The 16,212-nt window shown below is 55.6% G+C and overlaps 1 protein-coding gene and 1 long non-coding RNA gene across 2 annotated transcripts in view; one reads left to right on the forward strand and one right to left on the reverse strand.

Moving 5' to 3' along the window:
• Positions 1 to 1,187: 1,187 nt before the first annotated feature.
• LOC115299776 lies at positions 1,188 to 6,539 on the forward strand. The gene is made up of 3 exons (XR_003912326.1): positions 1,188 to 1,283; positions 5,345 to 5,454; positions 5,918 to 6,539. It is a non-coding gene; the product is annotated as an uncharacterized LOC115299776 (long non-coding RNA).
• Positions 6,540 to 8,306: 1,767 nt separating this feature from the next.
• UBIAD1 (UbiA prenyltransferase domain containing 1) overlaps positions 8,307 to 16,212 on the reverse strand; it is a 157,108-nt gene continuing 149,202 nt past the window's right edge. The window contains exons 3-4 of the transcript XR_003911937.1: positions 10,207 to 10,336; positions 8,307 to 9,349 (exon numbers count right to left, since the gene is read on the reverse strand). The gene's annotated coding sequence lies outside the window, so the exon portion shown is untranslated. The remainder of the gene's footprint in view (positions 9,350 to 10,206; positions 10,337 to 16,212) is intronic.

The following is a 16,212-nucleotide window of genomic DNA, read 5'->3' on the forward strand; positions in this document are numbered from 1 at the left end:
TTTTTGATAGCAGCTCACCAATTTCCAATGGAGAACCATTTCCCCTTTAGACCAAGTGTCTGGGGGGTGGGAGGCAATGCACATGTGACCAAGGCCTAAGCCAATCAGAGCAGCCCATCCTCTCCTTGACTCAGGGATAGAACCATGGCAAATCCAGGTCAATGAAAATTCAGTCTTGGACTTTTGTCAAATTTCTGGGCATGACATGAGGAGTTAGAGGGAGCCAGGATTTGTTCCTGCAGAGCCTGAATCTGAAAGGCTATGCACTTTGCATTACTAGTACCCTTCATGGAACTGTGTCAATTCCAAGAAGAAAGTGCACCAACCTCACCATGAACTGAGAGGCAAAGAGAGACTTGACTTAAGCTCCTGAATCAAGCTGTGCCTGAAATCCTACCTTGAGACTTTTCGGCTCTGAAATCAGGTAAGACAGGTTTTCTATCACTTGTAACTGAAAGAGTTCTAATTAAATAGTCTTCGAATCCTATACTCATGGAATTTGGGGGCACCTAAAGCCAAGGATGCTAGGATGATAAATTTGTCGAATCTCAGAGAGTTGAAGCCCTTGGAGACTAAGCCTCACTGAGGAATACAGAGAGGGCCTCAAAGCTATGGATGTGGAGCAGGGGAAGACCCGCAGTGCCGCATGCACCCCCACTGGTGCCGGCACACTTGTCCTGGTCCTGAGCCCCTGCAGCTCCAAGCACCAGACTGTAGATTGGCCTGGGTGAGCCATGTGCAGTGAGATGTATAATCTCCACTTCTTCATCTCAGCGATGGCCCTTCGTGATTGTGTTCCTACATGACACCCTCTTACCCTTTGGTCCAAGCTGGCAGTACACACGGTGTTGCTAGGAGAGGCTGCTGCAAACCAGGGTCTGGAAAGCCTAGGACTGCTCAGAGGGAGAGGCGGACGGTAAGGACACCCCTTAGAAGAGCTGCCTTCAGCCAGTGGAGAAGCCTGCCCCAGGCCGTCCTGCTCTGAGCCAGGCACCCGGCCCAGTGTGCCAACCTCCCTTTTGGCCTCGGGGCCCAGTCTTGCTGGCTGACCTTTCTGAGCAGGTATTTCAGGAAAGGGAATGGAGCTCACGCCTCGCTCTGGCTTCCCCACCGCTGAGACCATCTTCAAAGGTGCCAACGGCTGACCTGGCTCCTGGGTCCATTCTCTCTGCCAGGACTGAGGCTTCTGTTGGCTGTGTTCCTGTCCAGCCCCCAGGGCCTCCCTCCTGGCCGCAGCTCCTGGATCCAGCTTCACTTCTGGCCTGGATGCTCTTCCTCAGAAGGTAAGTGGCTCTTTCATCCTACAAGGAGGTTCCTGGGTATAAACACACCTGGGGACTCTAGTTTCACTTTCTCCAGTGACTTGCTACTGGTAAATGTTGGCCTCAGCGTGTCCACTTGAAAAGTGAAGTCCTCCCCAATAGTGATGAGCCTCGCTGCAGTTTTATGAAAGAGGCCTTCTCACCCCCATTCTATAGGCAAAAAAGCCAACCAAGGCTCTGAGACGTCCTGACATCACTCATTAGGCAGCATTCATTGAGCACACAGTAGTTGAGCATAGTCTACCTGCCAGGCACTGTACTATGTTCTCAGGTCATCAAGGTGACTAAACAAGGTCCTGACCCACAAGCTGCTCATTTGGGGTGGGTAACGCACTTGCTGAGGGCATAGAGAAAATTGTTATCTCTTCTGCACACAGTAGGTGTTCAATCAGCATGAATCAGCTCATTATGGGCAACTGACAAGGAGCAATCATGGGCAAAAAGGCAGCAGGATGCAGAGGATGCATCAGGAGAAAGGGAGATGTCAATTTCCAGCCTCGAGGCTAGGTTTGCAAACAAAAAATCTATCATATCTGACACTGTTTGTTAAAGACTAGAATGGAAATGAAGGAAATGAGCGGTGGCGGATGGCGTGCTTGGACCCTGCCTCACAAAGCAGCTTGGGGCCTGCAGGGGCTGCGCTTGGGCGAGGAGCTCTGGAATTGCCCCCAGATCCTCCCCCCACCCCCCATCAGGGCTGCAGAGAAGATGGAAACAATGCGTTCAGAATGACATGCCGGTCACACTGGTAAAGAGGAGAAAAGGTTTGCAAATATGAGGATGAGCCCATAGGATGGACCAGCCCCAGAGATAACAGCAGGTTCTCTTTCTCCTCTGGACCTTGCTTCTCAAAGTGTGGTCCACGGACCAGCAGCATCGGCAACACCTGGGCATTTGTTAAAAGTGCAGACTCCCAGTCCCATCTCTCACCTCCTGAATGTGCGTCTGCAGTGTCAGCAAGGTTCTCTGCGGCTTCCCAAGCCTGGGTGCGTGTTAGACTCCCCCAGGGAGGTTTGGAAAACTCTGATGGCTGGATCTACCCCAGAGATTCTGATTTAATTGGTCTGGGCAGTGGCCAGGCAGCAGGACTCTATTGAGATGTAATTGACATTTAACGCTGCCTAAGTTTAAGATATACAATGTGTCGATTTGTTGATACACTTACATCCTGCACAACAGTCACCGCCATAGCATTAGCCAACAGATCCATCACATCATGTAATTATCATTTCTTTTCAAGCAGGACTTTTCTTTTTTTTTCTTTTTCTTCTTTTTTTAAATAGTTTCTTGTCAAATTGGTTTCCATACAACACCCAGTGCTCTTCCCCACAAGTGCCCTCCTCCATCACCACCACCTCTTTTCCCCCCTCCCCCTTCAACCCTCAGTTCATTTTCAGTATTCAATAGTCTCTCAAGTTTTGCGTCCCTCTCTCTCCCCAACTCTTTCCCTCTTCCCCTCCCCCTGGTCCTCCATTAGGTTTCTCCTGTTCTCCTGTTAGACTGATGAGCAAGTAGGACTTTTCAGTGTTCGGGAGGTGATCCTAATGTGGAGCTGAGGCTGAGGACCTTTAACCTTTCACTTTACAGAGGACACCCCGAACCCTGACCTCATATGCCCTTTACTGCAATCCTGGTAGCCCAGGAGGGGGTTGTGCCCATTTTTCAGAAATGGCGTTTCCTTATCTTTCAACTTGGCAGGCTGGTATATAACAGTGATTCTCAAAGTTGAGTCCCTGGGAGTTTATTAGAGATGTGAACTCTGGGGCACCTGGGTGGCTCAGTCAGTTAAGCGTCCAACTCTTGATTTCGGCTCAGGTCATGATCTCACAGTTTGTGAGTTTGAGCCCCACATCTGGCTCTATGCTGGCAGCTCAGAGCCTGGTTAGGATTCTTTCTCTCTCTCCCTCACTCTCTGCCTCTCCCCAGCTTGCACACACTGTCTCTCAAAATAAATAATTAAACACTAAAAAATTAAAAAGAGGTGCCTGGGTAGCCCAGTCAGTTAAGCATCCAACTTCGGCTCAGGTCATGATCTCACTGTTCGTGGGTTCGAGCCCCACGTCAGGCTCTGTGCTAACAGTTCAGAACATGGAGCCTGCTTGAGATTTTGTGTCTCTCTCTCTCTCTGCCCCTTCCCCGTTCATACTCCTTCTCTGTCTCTGTCTCTCAAAAATAAATAAACATTAAACATTTTTAAAAAGAAAGAAAGAAAAATAAGAAATGTAAACTCTGGCAGGAGGGCCCAGAATCTATTTCAGCAGACCTCTCAGATGATTCTGGGACAGGCTCAAGTTTGACAACCACTAGGAACGCGCCCTGAATGGGGAGGGGAGCTCTGGCATCGATCCCTGGCTCTGTGTGTCCTTGGGCCGGGGCCTCTCCCTCTAGGGGCTTCCGTTTCCACTGCCTAAATGAGGGAAGTGTGGCTCCGATCGGGGCCGCCATCCTCCACAGCGCCCCCTGGCGGACACTGCCAATACGCCGCAGCAGCGCTTCCCATTGACCCAACGCTTTCCCTCCGCACTCCCGCCCGGGCAGTGCTGCCCGCCTGCTGAAATGTAAGTCCCTTTACCATCCCTGGTGCTGGCCGATCTCTGAGGTCCCTCCACGAGGACAGTGGCAGGTGAGGGCCTCGGATTTGGAACCCAGCGCTTTTTCTCTCCTCCTCCTCAGGCTCTGAGAAATGGAGAAGGTGGTGTGTCCACATGGGCTGGAAAGATGTGTCGAAGGGGCCGGTGACCCATCCCCACCTTTAGGCCCTTTCACAACCCCACGCTTTGTACAGCCCATTCCCACTACCTGATGTACTTTTTAAAATTAAAAAAATTTTATGTTTTTTATTTATTTTTGAGAGACAGAAAGAGACAGTGTAAGCAGGGGAGGGTCAGAGAGAGAGGGAGACACAGAATCTGAAGCAGGCTCCAGTCTCTGAGCTAGCTGTGTCCTGTCAACACAGAGCCTGATGCGGGGCTCGAACCCACAAACTGTGAGACGCTTAACCTACTGAGCCACCCAGGTGCCCCTGATGTACTTTTTTAAACTCTGTTTTTTTTTAAGTTTATTTTATTTTTGATAGAAAGAGTCAGAGACAGATTCCCAAGTGGATCAAGGGGCTCCATCTCACAAACCTTATTGGCCAACTTCCCACCTGCCAACCCTCCTCGGAGCCCAGTGCCGCCTGGTGTGGGGCTGAGCAGTGAGGAGCCTGGGAGTCGCCCCAGTGCCCTGCACGGCAGCTGTCTGGTCTGACTCCTTCCCGGCAAGGTGGGAGGGAAGAAGAGAGGGAGGCAGACAGGCAGCAGCGGCGTCCCCCCCGCCACCGCCCCGTCTCCAGTGAGGAGCTGATGGGCAGGTGACCGCAGTCAGATTATGGACCCCAGACAGGTGGAGAAGTCAGCGCCAGGACATCCAGTCGAGTCCCAGGGCCTGAAGCTGCCTTGTCTCAGCTTCCCTGCATGCCTGCATCCGCCGTGAGGCCCATTCAGTCCACAGTTACTGAGCACCTACTGTGTGTCCAGCCAGGGGGGAAATGCAGCGGGGCAGCAAGGAGAAGGCACAGTCCCTGCTCTCAAGAGGGGGATGAGAGGGGGCAAGATGCTGGCAGAGGCTGCGCCCGACCTATGCCATGTCTGATGGAGGACAAGCACCTGTCATGTGCATCTTTGAGGGAGAAGAGTGTGTGCAGCACACCTACTGTGTGTCGACCCTTTCCAGGGCAATGTGTACTCAGCGCGTACTCCGTGCCAAGTCCATGAGAGCAGGGTGTGCATACTCCCTAAGCCCGGGGCCCCGAGAGAGGAACGTGGATTGAGTACCTACTATGTGCCAAGCTCTGTGGGCAGAGCCTCATACACAATTAAACCTTCAATACCAATCCAGGAAGTAGGCTTTCGAGGCTGTGCCTCCCGCGGCTGCAGGAAGCCAGCCCCTCCTCCCCATCCAGCTCAAAGGCCGTCTCTTACAGGAAGCCCTTCCTGATCTCTTAGGCAGAACTCTCGACCCTTTTCTCTGCTTTCCGCCAGCAGCACGTCTGTCAAGGCGGTCCTCAGTTCCTCTGCCTCCCTTCCTGTGGACCAGAAATGATGCTGAGCCCGGCGGGGCTCCCCCTCAGTCCTCACCACCCAGCTACCGGGTAAGTACCCATTTTACAGCCAAGGAAATTGAGGTCCTGAGAGGCTAAAGGGCTTGCCCAAAGCCACACAGCCAGCAGGCGCCAGAGCCAGAGCTTGACCATAGGCCTGGGCATTTCCAAGGCCATTGGGTGAATGACCCAGCCCAATCCCTGGGGCCCTGGGCATGGGCGACCCCAGAGGGTGTCCACTGGCCATTTCAACAGCAGTAAACAGCCGTGTTGGTCCTGGCTTGGCTGCCCCTCCCCCCACACTCCCCTAGCACCTGCCTTGGCGTGCAGAGAACCCTCGTCTGGAACTCATCAAGACGGGACATTGTGTATTCCCAAACTGGGCGCATGCTGGTGCTTCTGGGGAGAAAAGACTAATCTGGAGAAATCGGGCTCTTCCCTCCCCCCCCCCCCCCCCCCCCCGGGAATTTGCACACTGCAGTTACCCATGATGCTCTCTCACTCCACTTCACAGAATAATTGCTGAACAGATTGCACCGGAAGGAGAATTCCTGGATTATGGAGTCATGATTCTAAATGGCTGTTTATCTGTGTTTTGCTTCATTTCTTAAAAGAAAAATGGCTAGAATTTAAGTATGTGAGTTGAATGCCAGGGAGACGGCGGCTGCATCCATCACCCCACAGAGGACGGCATGGAGCACCGTGGAGCAGAAGTGGGGATCTCCACCAGCTGCCTGCTCTGCTCCCCTGCTTGCCAGTCACAGCTCCCCCCACTGCCTCCCCCGAGGGCCCAGAGAGCTCAATGACTGGGCCGGGGCTGCACAGCTGATAGGCAGCAGAGCCGGCACGGGGGCACCGTTGATGTGATCCTAAAGCCAAGCTTTCCTGCTTCCGGTGATGAGTCGGAGCTCTGGTGCGACAGAGAACATGGGCCCAGCGGGTGGGACCCACGCCTGGAGATGCCACGCTTGGCCCGAACTCGGTGCAGAGGTGCAGGGGGATCCCTTTTCTGCCCCCAAGGAGCACTCAGTCTTGGGAAGATGATGAAGGGCCCCTGCGCCAGGAAGCATAAGAATAATGCCACCTCCTAAGGGCGCCTGGGTGGCTCAGTTGGTTAAGTGTCTGACTTTGGCTCAGGTCAGGATCTCACGGTCTAGGAGTCTGAGCCCCTCATCAGGCTCTGTGGTGACAGCTCAGAACCTGGATCCTGCTTCCAATTCCGTGTCCCTTTCCAGCTCTGCCCCTCTCCTGCTCATGTTCTTCCCCTCACCCCAAGAATAAATAAACATTAAAAAATTTTTAAAAAGAACATGAATGCCACCTCCTCCATCCAAGGGTACATCTGAGAGCCCAGGCCTCCAGAGCTCCCATGGGCCTCTCCTGGGCCCCTGAGTGTGTGATCCTCTCCATGACGCTCAGCTGCAGGCCCTTCAGGGCAGAGGCGTAGGCGCCTAGCTCAGGCTGCTGGATTCAAATCTCCACCTCGGCAGTTTATCAATCATTAGACCCTGGACTAATGGTCTGAACTCAGCTTGTTCATCTATAAACTGGGGACAATAATAGACCTACCTTGTAGGATTATTGTAAGGGATTAAATGTGTTAATTCAAGTAAAGAGCTTAGAACAGTGCCCGGCAGGAAGACCTTTAAGCGCCCAATGAATACTGGCTGACAGAATTCTCCGTTCAGTAATGTATTTACTGGGCACCTGTGCCCTGGGGATGCAGAGTTGAGACACAGACCCCGCCTGCTCTAAGCCTACAAGCTAAGGCCCTGAGGAGGAGTCCGGGTAGATAAAGACGCCTCCACCCCCCACCATGGGTTGTGAGCTGTGGGCCAGGGAAGCCCAGGGCAGGGGGTCGGGGAAGGCTCCCGGGAGAGGTGACAGCTAAGCTTAATCTTGATGAATGAGGGGTTCTTCACCAAGGAGCCCCCAAAGATTGCCAGTCGTGGCGGCAGGTGGACAGCTGGACACATGGCAGGCGTCCAGGTAGCAGGAATAGCGCCCTCTCTCCCAGAGGAAAGCGAAAGTTTGGTGCATCTAGGGACTCACAAGTGGCCTGGGATGGCCGGGTGTCAGGTGTGTGAAAGGCAGTGAGGAGCGATGAGGGAGACTGGGGGGAACCAGACCACCGGGAGCCTCAGAAGCTCTTATGGTTTGAATTGTCCCCCCGCAAAAGGTACCCGATACCTGTGCACGTGACGTTGTTTGGAAATGTGATCGTTGCACGTGTAATCCGTTCAGGGGAGGTCATACCGGAGTGGGGTGGGCCCTTGATCTAATATGATGGGTGTCTTTACAAGAAGCGGGGGTGGGGGGAGAGAATGGCCATGTGGAGCCAGACACGTGAGGGGAGAGGCTGTGTGAAGCCAGGGCCGGGCTGGCGTTCCGTGGCCACGGAGGGCCAGCCACCGCCAAAAGCTGGACGCAGCGGGGAAGGACCTTTCCCTCCAGCCTTCAGAGGGACCACGGCTCTGCTGCTACCCCAACACTGCACTTCCGGCTTCCAGAACCGCGAGGGCAAACACTTCCAGTGTTTTGAAGCCTCTGGCGTCCCCCACGCCCCAGCCCGGGAGCCGAGCTGCTTAAAGCTCTCGAGAGGGTTGATCCCCGAATGCCTGGCCATGACCCTTCTCTGAGGCCCCCGTGGTGCGTGGTTCACAGTGGCACCTCACGGGGACCTGGCATTGTGCTACCTGCCTGGTGCGTCCGCGTCACCTCTGCCTTTGCCCGTTGTGCCACTTCCTGTCCTGCCCTCGCCACCTGTGCCCACTGCCACCCGCTGGCCGCAGCCCAGCGGCTCATCACCAAGATATACAGCCGGCCTCGGGTGGGGTGACAGGGCCCAGCGGGCAGACATGAATCATGTTTATTGCAAACAAGAAACAAAGGGAAAAGGGGAACAAAGCCCTGGAAGAAGGAGACGGGCAGGCAGGGGTGAGGCGCCCGGCGGGAGCGGGGGCCAGCCTACAGGCGCTGCCCAAGGAAAGACCCGTTAATTTCCTGACGTTTGCTCCAGGACCGGGTGCCAACAGCGCAGCACTCTGTTGAGGTTTATCTGTGTGTCTCAGCTGTGAAGCATGCCGTGTGCCAGCTTCTTGGGGGCTTCGGAGATGGGCCAGGCCCGGGAGGGGGGCTGGGAGGTGGTGGGAGGCCCCTATAGCAGCTTCCGGCCCATCGATCACCCTAGTAAAGGCCCTGCTTTCAGGGCTGTCCATGGGTGAAATTGCATTGCCTTCTGGCCTGTAATGAGGTGCTGTGGACCTCGGCGTGGGGCCAGGACCTGCTCTGGCCGCCGGCCCCGGCCTCGGTCACCCCCAGCTCAGACTTGCCTGACCTGAGAAGCCAGGATGGGGAGGAGAAGAGGGTGGAGGCGAAGGGTCAACCCCAGGAGACCAAAGGGAGCCAGAGTTTACTGAGCACCACTGTCCCCAGACTTGTGTTCAGAGTTTTGAACTGGGATCGGTGAGATTCAAAGTCCCGAGTGCTAACCATTACACCATGGGGCCAGCAGGCTGTCCAGAGTTTGGCTTCCGCCTAACAGTGTGTTAGTTTCCTATTGCTGCTTTGACAGACTGAAGCCGACCAGGGTGCTCAGGACAACGGAACTGTATTCTCTTACCATTCAGGAGGCTGGAAGTCCAAAGTCCAAGTGTAGGCTCAACTGTCTCCTTCTGGAGACTCTGAGGGGAGGGTCAGTGCGATGGCCCTCCCCTGGCTGCCGACGCAGCTGAACCTTGGTGTCCCCTGGCTTCTCAGTGCCTCGTTTCAGCCTCCACCTCCATGTTCACGGAGCCTTCTCCCTGGCGTCTGTGTCTGTCTGAGGTCCCTCTTCTTTAATGACACCAGTCACTGGCTGCGGCCCACCCTTGTCCAGTCTGACTTCATTTTAGCTCGATTACCTCCGCAAGGGTCCTCTTTCCAAAGAAGGTCCCATTCACAGGTCCTAGGACATAGGAATTCAACATACCTTAGGCGGGGCGGGGGGGGGGGGGGGGGGGCGCTCACAATTCAACCCACCATGAAGTTAACATTTGCCGACAGCTTACGCGATGCCCCGCACTCTGCAAGGAACTATTCACGAGCAGTCCAGTTGGATCTTCACAACAGAAATAGGAGGGAGCTACTGCTACTAGACCCACTTTTGAAAAAATACTATTGATGAAAAAATTGAGGCTCAGAGACATATAGCTGAAAGGTGGCTGGTCCCCAGTGCAGACCCAGACCCAGGGGGCATATTGCACACAGTCATGCCGTAGTTGGGACGCCCCGGAAGTGATGTCGGGGACAGAGGGAGCTGGGTATCTGGTATCTCCGTCAGACATCTGGGCACTCGCAGGGAGCCTGTTCAGGACAGTCCTGACCTTCCTCCTTCCGCCGCACTCCCCTGCCCCCCCAGACTCCATGCTGGCCAACCTCCAGCACTGGGCTTTTATTTCTGACACCCAGGTCTAACACAGGAAATATTTCTCTATGAATCAGTGAATGAAATGAGTCACTGAATGAATGTGTCAGAAAGGAACAAATGAGAGTCACCAGCCCCGGCAGCCCCCCGCCCCCACAAGGCACCTCCCACTCTCCCTGGCCACTCATGCCTCCTCTTTCCCCCTTGTACAGCCCAACCCACACCCCATAGGGGAGTTCTGTCCACTGCCCCCAGCAGAGAAACCCTGGCCCAGAATGCCAACTCCATGGGGCACCAGGAGTCCCTGGAGTCCCATTATCGGCATCTTGCCTCTTGCTGCAGCCTCAGCAGACGGGGGACCCGACAGCGGGGTGGGTGTGGGGGGAGGGGCTTCGTACCTGGCTGGTCACAGTCACAGGCAAGTGCAGTTTTCACCAGGGGACGGGGTAGCAGCCTCGCAGCCACTGTCCCCACCCCGGACTCACTGTGTCCTCATCCACTGGGCAGGCTCTCCATCTTCCAGGGCCCCTGATATTTAAGGAAATTAAGGTCAGGTCTGGCTGCTAAATATTTGTCTAAGCCGAATAGAAAATGGTGCCAGAGAAGAAGGCCTTCAATTTTATGAGCAAATAAATCATATAACAGGAGAGTGGGCTGGGAGGAGGGAAGGGGGCGGAGTGCTCAATTATTTAGAACAAAAAGTGCTTCCCAAAGCCTGGGGGGGGGCTGTCGGTGTTCCCCTCTCTCCTAAAAGTGTGAATCTTGCACTTGGCTCCATGTGCCAGGGCAAGGGGCAGGTTGACGTTTGCAGATCGGTTGACCTTGAGGTGCGTAGATGAACCTGGACAACCCATGTGGGCCCAGTGTCAGCACGAGGGCGGCTTGATGTGAGAGAAGGAAGCAGGAGAGTCCATGTCAAAGTGACACAGTGTGAGAAAGACTTGACCAGCCATTGCTGGCTTTGAACATGGAAGGATGGAACGCAGCCCGAGTGGTTTTAGCCCCGAGGACATCTGACCCCCCAGGACGGCAGGGTAATAAGTGTGTGTTGTTTCAAGCCACTGGGTCTCTGGGAATTTGTGATAGCTGTGAGAGGAACCGAACTCAGTGCCTAAGGAGCAGTCAATGCTATCGACCTAGTAGTTGCACAAGAAAAACATGCTGATTAAATTAACAACGAGGTCCCTGGCCTGGTGTCAGGAGTCTTGGATTGTAGTCCTGTCTCCTCCTTAACTGCCTATACCACTTGGAGCAGCTCCCCTCTGCTCTCCAGACTCAGTTTCCCTACTTTTCTTTCCTTTTCTTTTTTTAAGTTTATTTATTTATTTTGAGGCAAAGTCAGGGGAGGGACAGACAGAGAGAGGGAGAGAGAGAATCCCAAGCCAACTGCGCACTATCAGTGCAGAGCCCAGCGCAGGGCTCAAACTCATGAGCCCTGAGATCATGACCTGAGCAGAAGTCAGACGCTCAACCGACTGAGCCCCCTCTCCCCCCGGGAAATTCCCAGACTGTTTCCTTATCCACAAACTGAGAGGATTTGGGCTACAAATGATCTTGAAGGTCTTGCATCCCAATCCTAAACATTTTGTTATAATTTTCCCCTGAAAGGTCTTTGTGCCCCCGCCCCCCGCCCCTCCTTTCCACCTGCAGCCTACTCCCTGCTCCCGGGCAGGGTCCAGGCTGGAACCGGCAGAGCCAGTGGCCCCCGGAGGAGACAGTTAATAAAGGCAGGAGAGAAGAATCAATGTGTGCTGACATCCCTATGACAGATTGGTGAGAGCGACAGATTTAATATCCTGCCGTTTTCCTTTCCCGGCCTGGGGGCCGGAATTGATTAAATAAATTAAAGCTCCACGGCTCCGGACGCTCTGGGTAAGGTCGTCTGATCCTCCCGCTGTCACTGTCCGGCTGCACGGCTCACCCCAGCCCGGGGCTCAACCACCCTGCGGTCTTGAATGGCCAGCCAGGAATGGAGTCCTGAAAAGGGCAGGGGCCTCAGCCTCTCTTGGGACCACAGAGGAATGCAGACGGCCCCATGGGGCAGGTGGGAAGCAGGGGACGGGATGGGGAGGTGGGAAAGGTAAAACACAGAAGGCAAAGGTAGGCTGGGACTCCACCAAGAGCTGGGTACAGGGGTGCAGCAGTGAGCTAGACAGGTGTGGTGCCTGCTAGATGCCTGGGTACCTGCTCAGGCTGGACAGAACACGGGGAGTCCTTGGCAGAGGCCCAGGACAGGAGAGGGAAGGGACTTGCCAAGGGGATGTGTGGCCGAACTGGGACAGAGCCCTATCCCTTCCCTCCCAACCTGTGAAGGCCCTCGCCCCAGCTCACCACAGCGGCACGTGTTGATCTGCCCAGCTGCTCCTTGTCCAGTTTGTCCTGTGATTGCTCAGGAAAGGGAAGGCTCATCTGAGCAGCTTCCTGAGTCTGGGGGACTAGGGGGTGACTCAGGTGTTAACAGTGACAGTGGAGTGCATCCTCAGGCTCAGCTAGAGTGACTGGCTGTCTGGGGCCACCCCGTGAGCCGGCTCCCCTTGCTGGGTGTGGAGGAAGAGCTACCTGTAAGACCACAGAGCTTCGCTGGGGGTCCCTCCCCCCCAGTCCCCCCAGGCTCTGCCTACGTCTCAGCCAGTCACGATGGAGGAGGGATCTATTGGTCATCTCCCTTCTCACCGTGCTCAATTTCATCAAGCAGATCCCCACTTCCCAGATGAGTAAACTGAGGCCAGAAAAAGGAAGCAGCTTACGCACGATCATGGTTGCAGCCTGGGCTGGGGCCCAGGGTGCCCGGCTGTTGCCTCATATCAGTTTGTCCCACATCAGAGGAAGTACAGACTGGCTAGGGGCTGGGACCGGGTGGGGTGACAGTGGGCAGGGACAGGCTGGGGATACAATGACCATGTTGGCTCTGGGCTCAGGGGCGGGGGTTGAGAAATGGGATCCAGGGACACCTGCCCCCCTTCTGTGCTCTGCCAAAGACGTCAGCAGCTTCCTTCAGCCCACGTGATCAGGCAGCACACTGCCAGAGGGAAGAGGTTCTGGAGTCCCATCCACCACGGTTCAAGTCCAAGCTTTTCCCTTGACCCTGGATCCTCAGACGAACCATCAGCTCCTCAGGGCCTCAGTTTCCCTGTCTGTCACGTGGTGATGATGAGAAGTGACCTATCCAGGGAAAGTGACAGAGCTGATATTGGAACTCAGGTCTGCCCAGTGCTTGCCGGGGCCCACAAAGATCCTGACGGTCAGGGAGGATTTCCAGCACTGGTGCGGCCTGGCCCAGAGACAGTGCTCAACAAGGGTTAGTCCTGTGCAAATCTGGGATGACGCACCCTCCCCCTCAGAAATTTTCTGAGGTTCACTTCATGAACTTATGCGAGTTTGGGATGATGCTCGAGCCAGCGGTTCACAGAGCAGCCTTCCCCTTCTGATAAGGAATTTGGTCAGCCTCTCTCCCCTCCCCACAAACACACAGTCCCCAACCACTGAGGAAGGTGCTGTGGCTGACAGTTTGGACCCCTGCCATTTTCTCTTTCTTGAAGTTGAGGTGAGACAAAAGGCAGCCAGGCCCCCAGGGGGTCCCACAATGTCCCCACTTAGCTGTCAGCCTGTCTGCCGACTCAGACTCCAGCTCCTAACTGCAGCCCATGGGGCAGCCTCTCTCTGTCTTTCTCTCTCTCATAATTAATTCCTGCTCTAATTTAAATCCTTCCTGGGGAATGTTAGGCAGGGGCCCTGCATATGGATGGATGCTGGGAAGGAAGCAAATCGGAGGGTACCGAAAGCAGGGCACCTAGAGGTGCGGTCGGGAAGACCAGGGGAGACCACCTGTGGAGGCGAAGGGGCTTGTGGCCCATTTCTCAGATTCTGCTTCTGAGGCCAGAGCCAAATTCTCCACCGCCTTCCCGGCCCACCCATACCTGCCGTCACCATTGTCCCGTTCCAGCCCTGACCTAGCTCTTCCTTTCTGTTCTCCCTTCTTCTCCAAAGGAGCCTCCAACACCCAGCCTTCTAGGCGTCCTGCCCGAGCCCGCCTGCCACCCCGGGCAGCAGCCGCACCAGCAGTGCCAATAACGACCCGACCCCTGAGCGCCCCCAAGAGAAGCAGGTACAGTGCCAGGTGCTTTGCGCCTTCATCTCATCCGACGCTAACAGCCCCCCAAGTGGTAGGTGTGGGTTCGCTGCCAGATTCCAGCGGGAGAAGCTGAGGCTCAGAGAGGAGCAGTGACCTCGAGGCGGAGCGGGGCTCCTGAACTAGGTCCCCATCGCCTTGTGGTGGGTGCTCTTCTCCGCACGTGCCTTTCGTGCTCTCTTCCCCCTCCAGGTGATGAGCCCTGTCTTGTCTTTTTTTTTTAAGGTTATTTATTTATTTTGAGAGAGAGAGAGAGCAAGAGAACAGGAGAGGCAGAGAGAGAGGAAGAGAGAGAATCCCAAGCAGGCTCCATGCTGTCAGCGCAGAGCCCGACACGGGGCTCGATCCCACGACCGTGACATTGTGACCTGAGCCAAAACCAAGAGTCAGATGCTTAACCCACTGAGTCACCCAAGTGGCCCTGATGAGTTTTTTTCAATCTGCTTCCCCCACAATCCCCTTCCCACCTCCCAGCCTGAGCCCAGGTACTCAGCGTCTCTTGGGAGGAAGTGCTATGTCTCTGCCCTTTCGTCTGGGCCCTCACTGTCCCCACTCAATCGCTGCTCAGCCGAGACTTGTCCTGGTGGGGGAGAAGCCACCCTGACCCGGGGGGTGGCTGACCCAGGGCCTGCTCAACATCGTGACTACAGAGGGACCGGTGGCTTCCCTCCCTGGGCCCAGTCCCCCCACCTACACAGAGGAGGAAACTCACACCCCAGTAGCACCTGGTCCGTGGAAGTCACACCTGTTTGTATCTCACTCAAAAGTGCTATGTGAGCAGGTGGCAGCCTTGACCCGCCCTGAGGAGTCCCGGGGAGGCTAGAAACGGAGGTCACCACTTGGGAAGGCAGGGGGCTCCCCTCCTCTGTTGCCGGGGGCTGGGGACAGATGGGGCTTGGCAGGGCCTGGCGGGCTCGCAGCTGAAAGGCAGCAGCCAGCTCTCGGAATTGAGGCGTGGCAGTGGCCGTGGCAGATGGCTCAGGCTGTCCCCTCCTTCTCATTACGGCACCCACCTAAGGGCCACCGCCAGCCTCAACATGCAAGGGCAGCGTGTCCAGTCTTGCCCAGGATTCTCTGCCCGGCCAAGATGCCGTCCATAGTCCCTGTCCTCCTCAGGCGCGGCACGGAGGCCGCCAGTCCAAGGTCAGCAAGGGCGGGACTGGATCCAGCCTCCTCTCTGCACAGATGGGGATGGGGACTGAGGCCCAGAGAGGGCCACCCCCCTCCCCATCTCCCTCGGCTCACACTGCAAGCATTGCAGGAGCCACAGCTTCGGCCCCTTGCCACAACACATGCGTAACGCTGACCTCTACCCCCACCCCCGGGGCCCTGATTACACAGGGTGTGGCCAGTGTGGGCCCCAGAGGGCTCCCCGTGGCAGAACTATTCTTAAAATACATTCTGTAATACGTGTGTGTGTGTGTGTGTGTGTGTGTGTTTTAAGTTCAAGCAGCGCGAACAGACAGCAAGAGTGAGCTTCGCCTCAACCCTACTGCTGTCTCTCTCTCTCCTTTTTACCGTGGTAAACTGTGCATGGCATAAAATTGAGCGTTTTGACCATTTTTAAGTCACAGTGCAGCGGCAGAAGCCGCCACCACCGTCCACCTCCGGGACCCTTCCTCCTGCAAAAGTGAAACGCTGCCTCAATAAACAATAATCCTGCACCCCCTCCCCCGGCTCTTGGCTCCCGGCTCCCACCATTCTGCTTCTGTCTCTAGGAATTTGGCTTCTCCTGGAGCCTCAGACGAGTTATGGCTCAGCCTTGCTTCTTAGGGCGGCCACTCTTCCCCGCTCCTGTCTTAGGGCGGCCACTCTTCCCCGCTCCTGTCTTAGGGCGGCCACTCTTCCCCGCTCCTGTCTTAGGGCGGCCACTCTTCCCCGTTCCTGGCGTATCCTTTGGTCTCTCAGCAGATCTTGGTGAGGATTCTCCACCCGCACATCAGAGCCTCCTCGCTCCTTCCCGCACTTTGTTGTGATGCTGCATGGCTAAGCCTCCATTCATCCAACCCGCCCCCTACTTGTGGGCATTTATTCCGTGGTTTCCAGTCCTCCAGCACACGCTGCATCTTTCTGCAGGTGCATTTCTTGGAAAGAAGCTGCTGGACCAAGGTTTGTGCAATTTCAATCCTGAGACAGGCCTCCCGTGACCCCTACAAGAGGTGGCTCCGCCCAAGCCAGATGCAGCTTTGAAGGTAGAAAGTGCCACCTTCTGGGGGCGGGCGGGGGGGGGCCGTGGGAGAACAGGGTTAAGGGATTGAGCCTAACCTGCTTTCCC

This window comes from Suricata suricatta, chromosome 8 (assembly GCF_006229205.1).
Source record: "Suricata suricatta isolate VVHF042 chromosome 8, meerkat_22Aug2017_6uvM2_HiC, whole genome shotgun sequence".
Taxonomy (NCBI): domain Eukaryota; kingdom Metazoa; phylum Chordata; class Mammalia; order Carnivora; family Herpestidae; genus Suricata; species Suricata suricatta.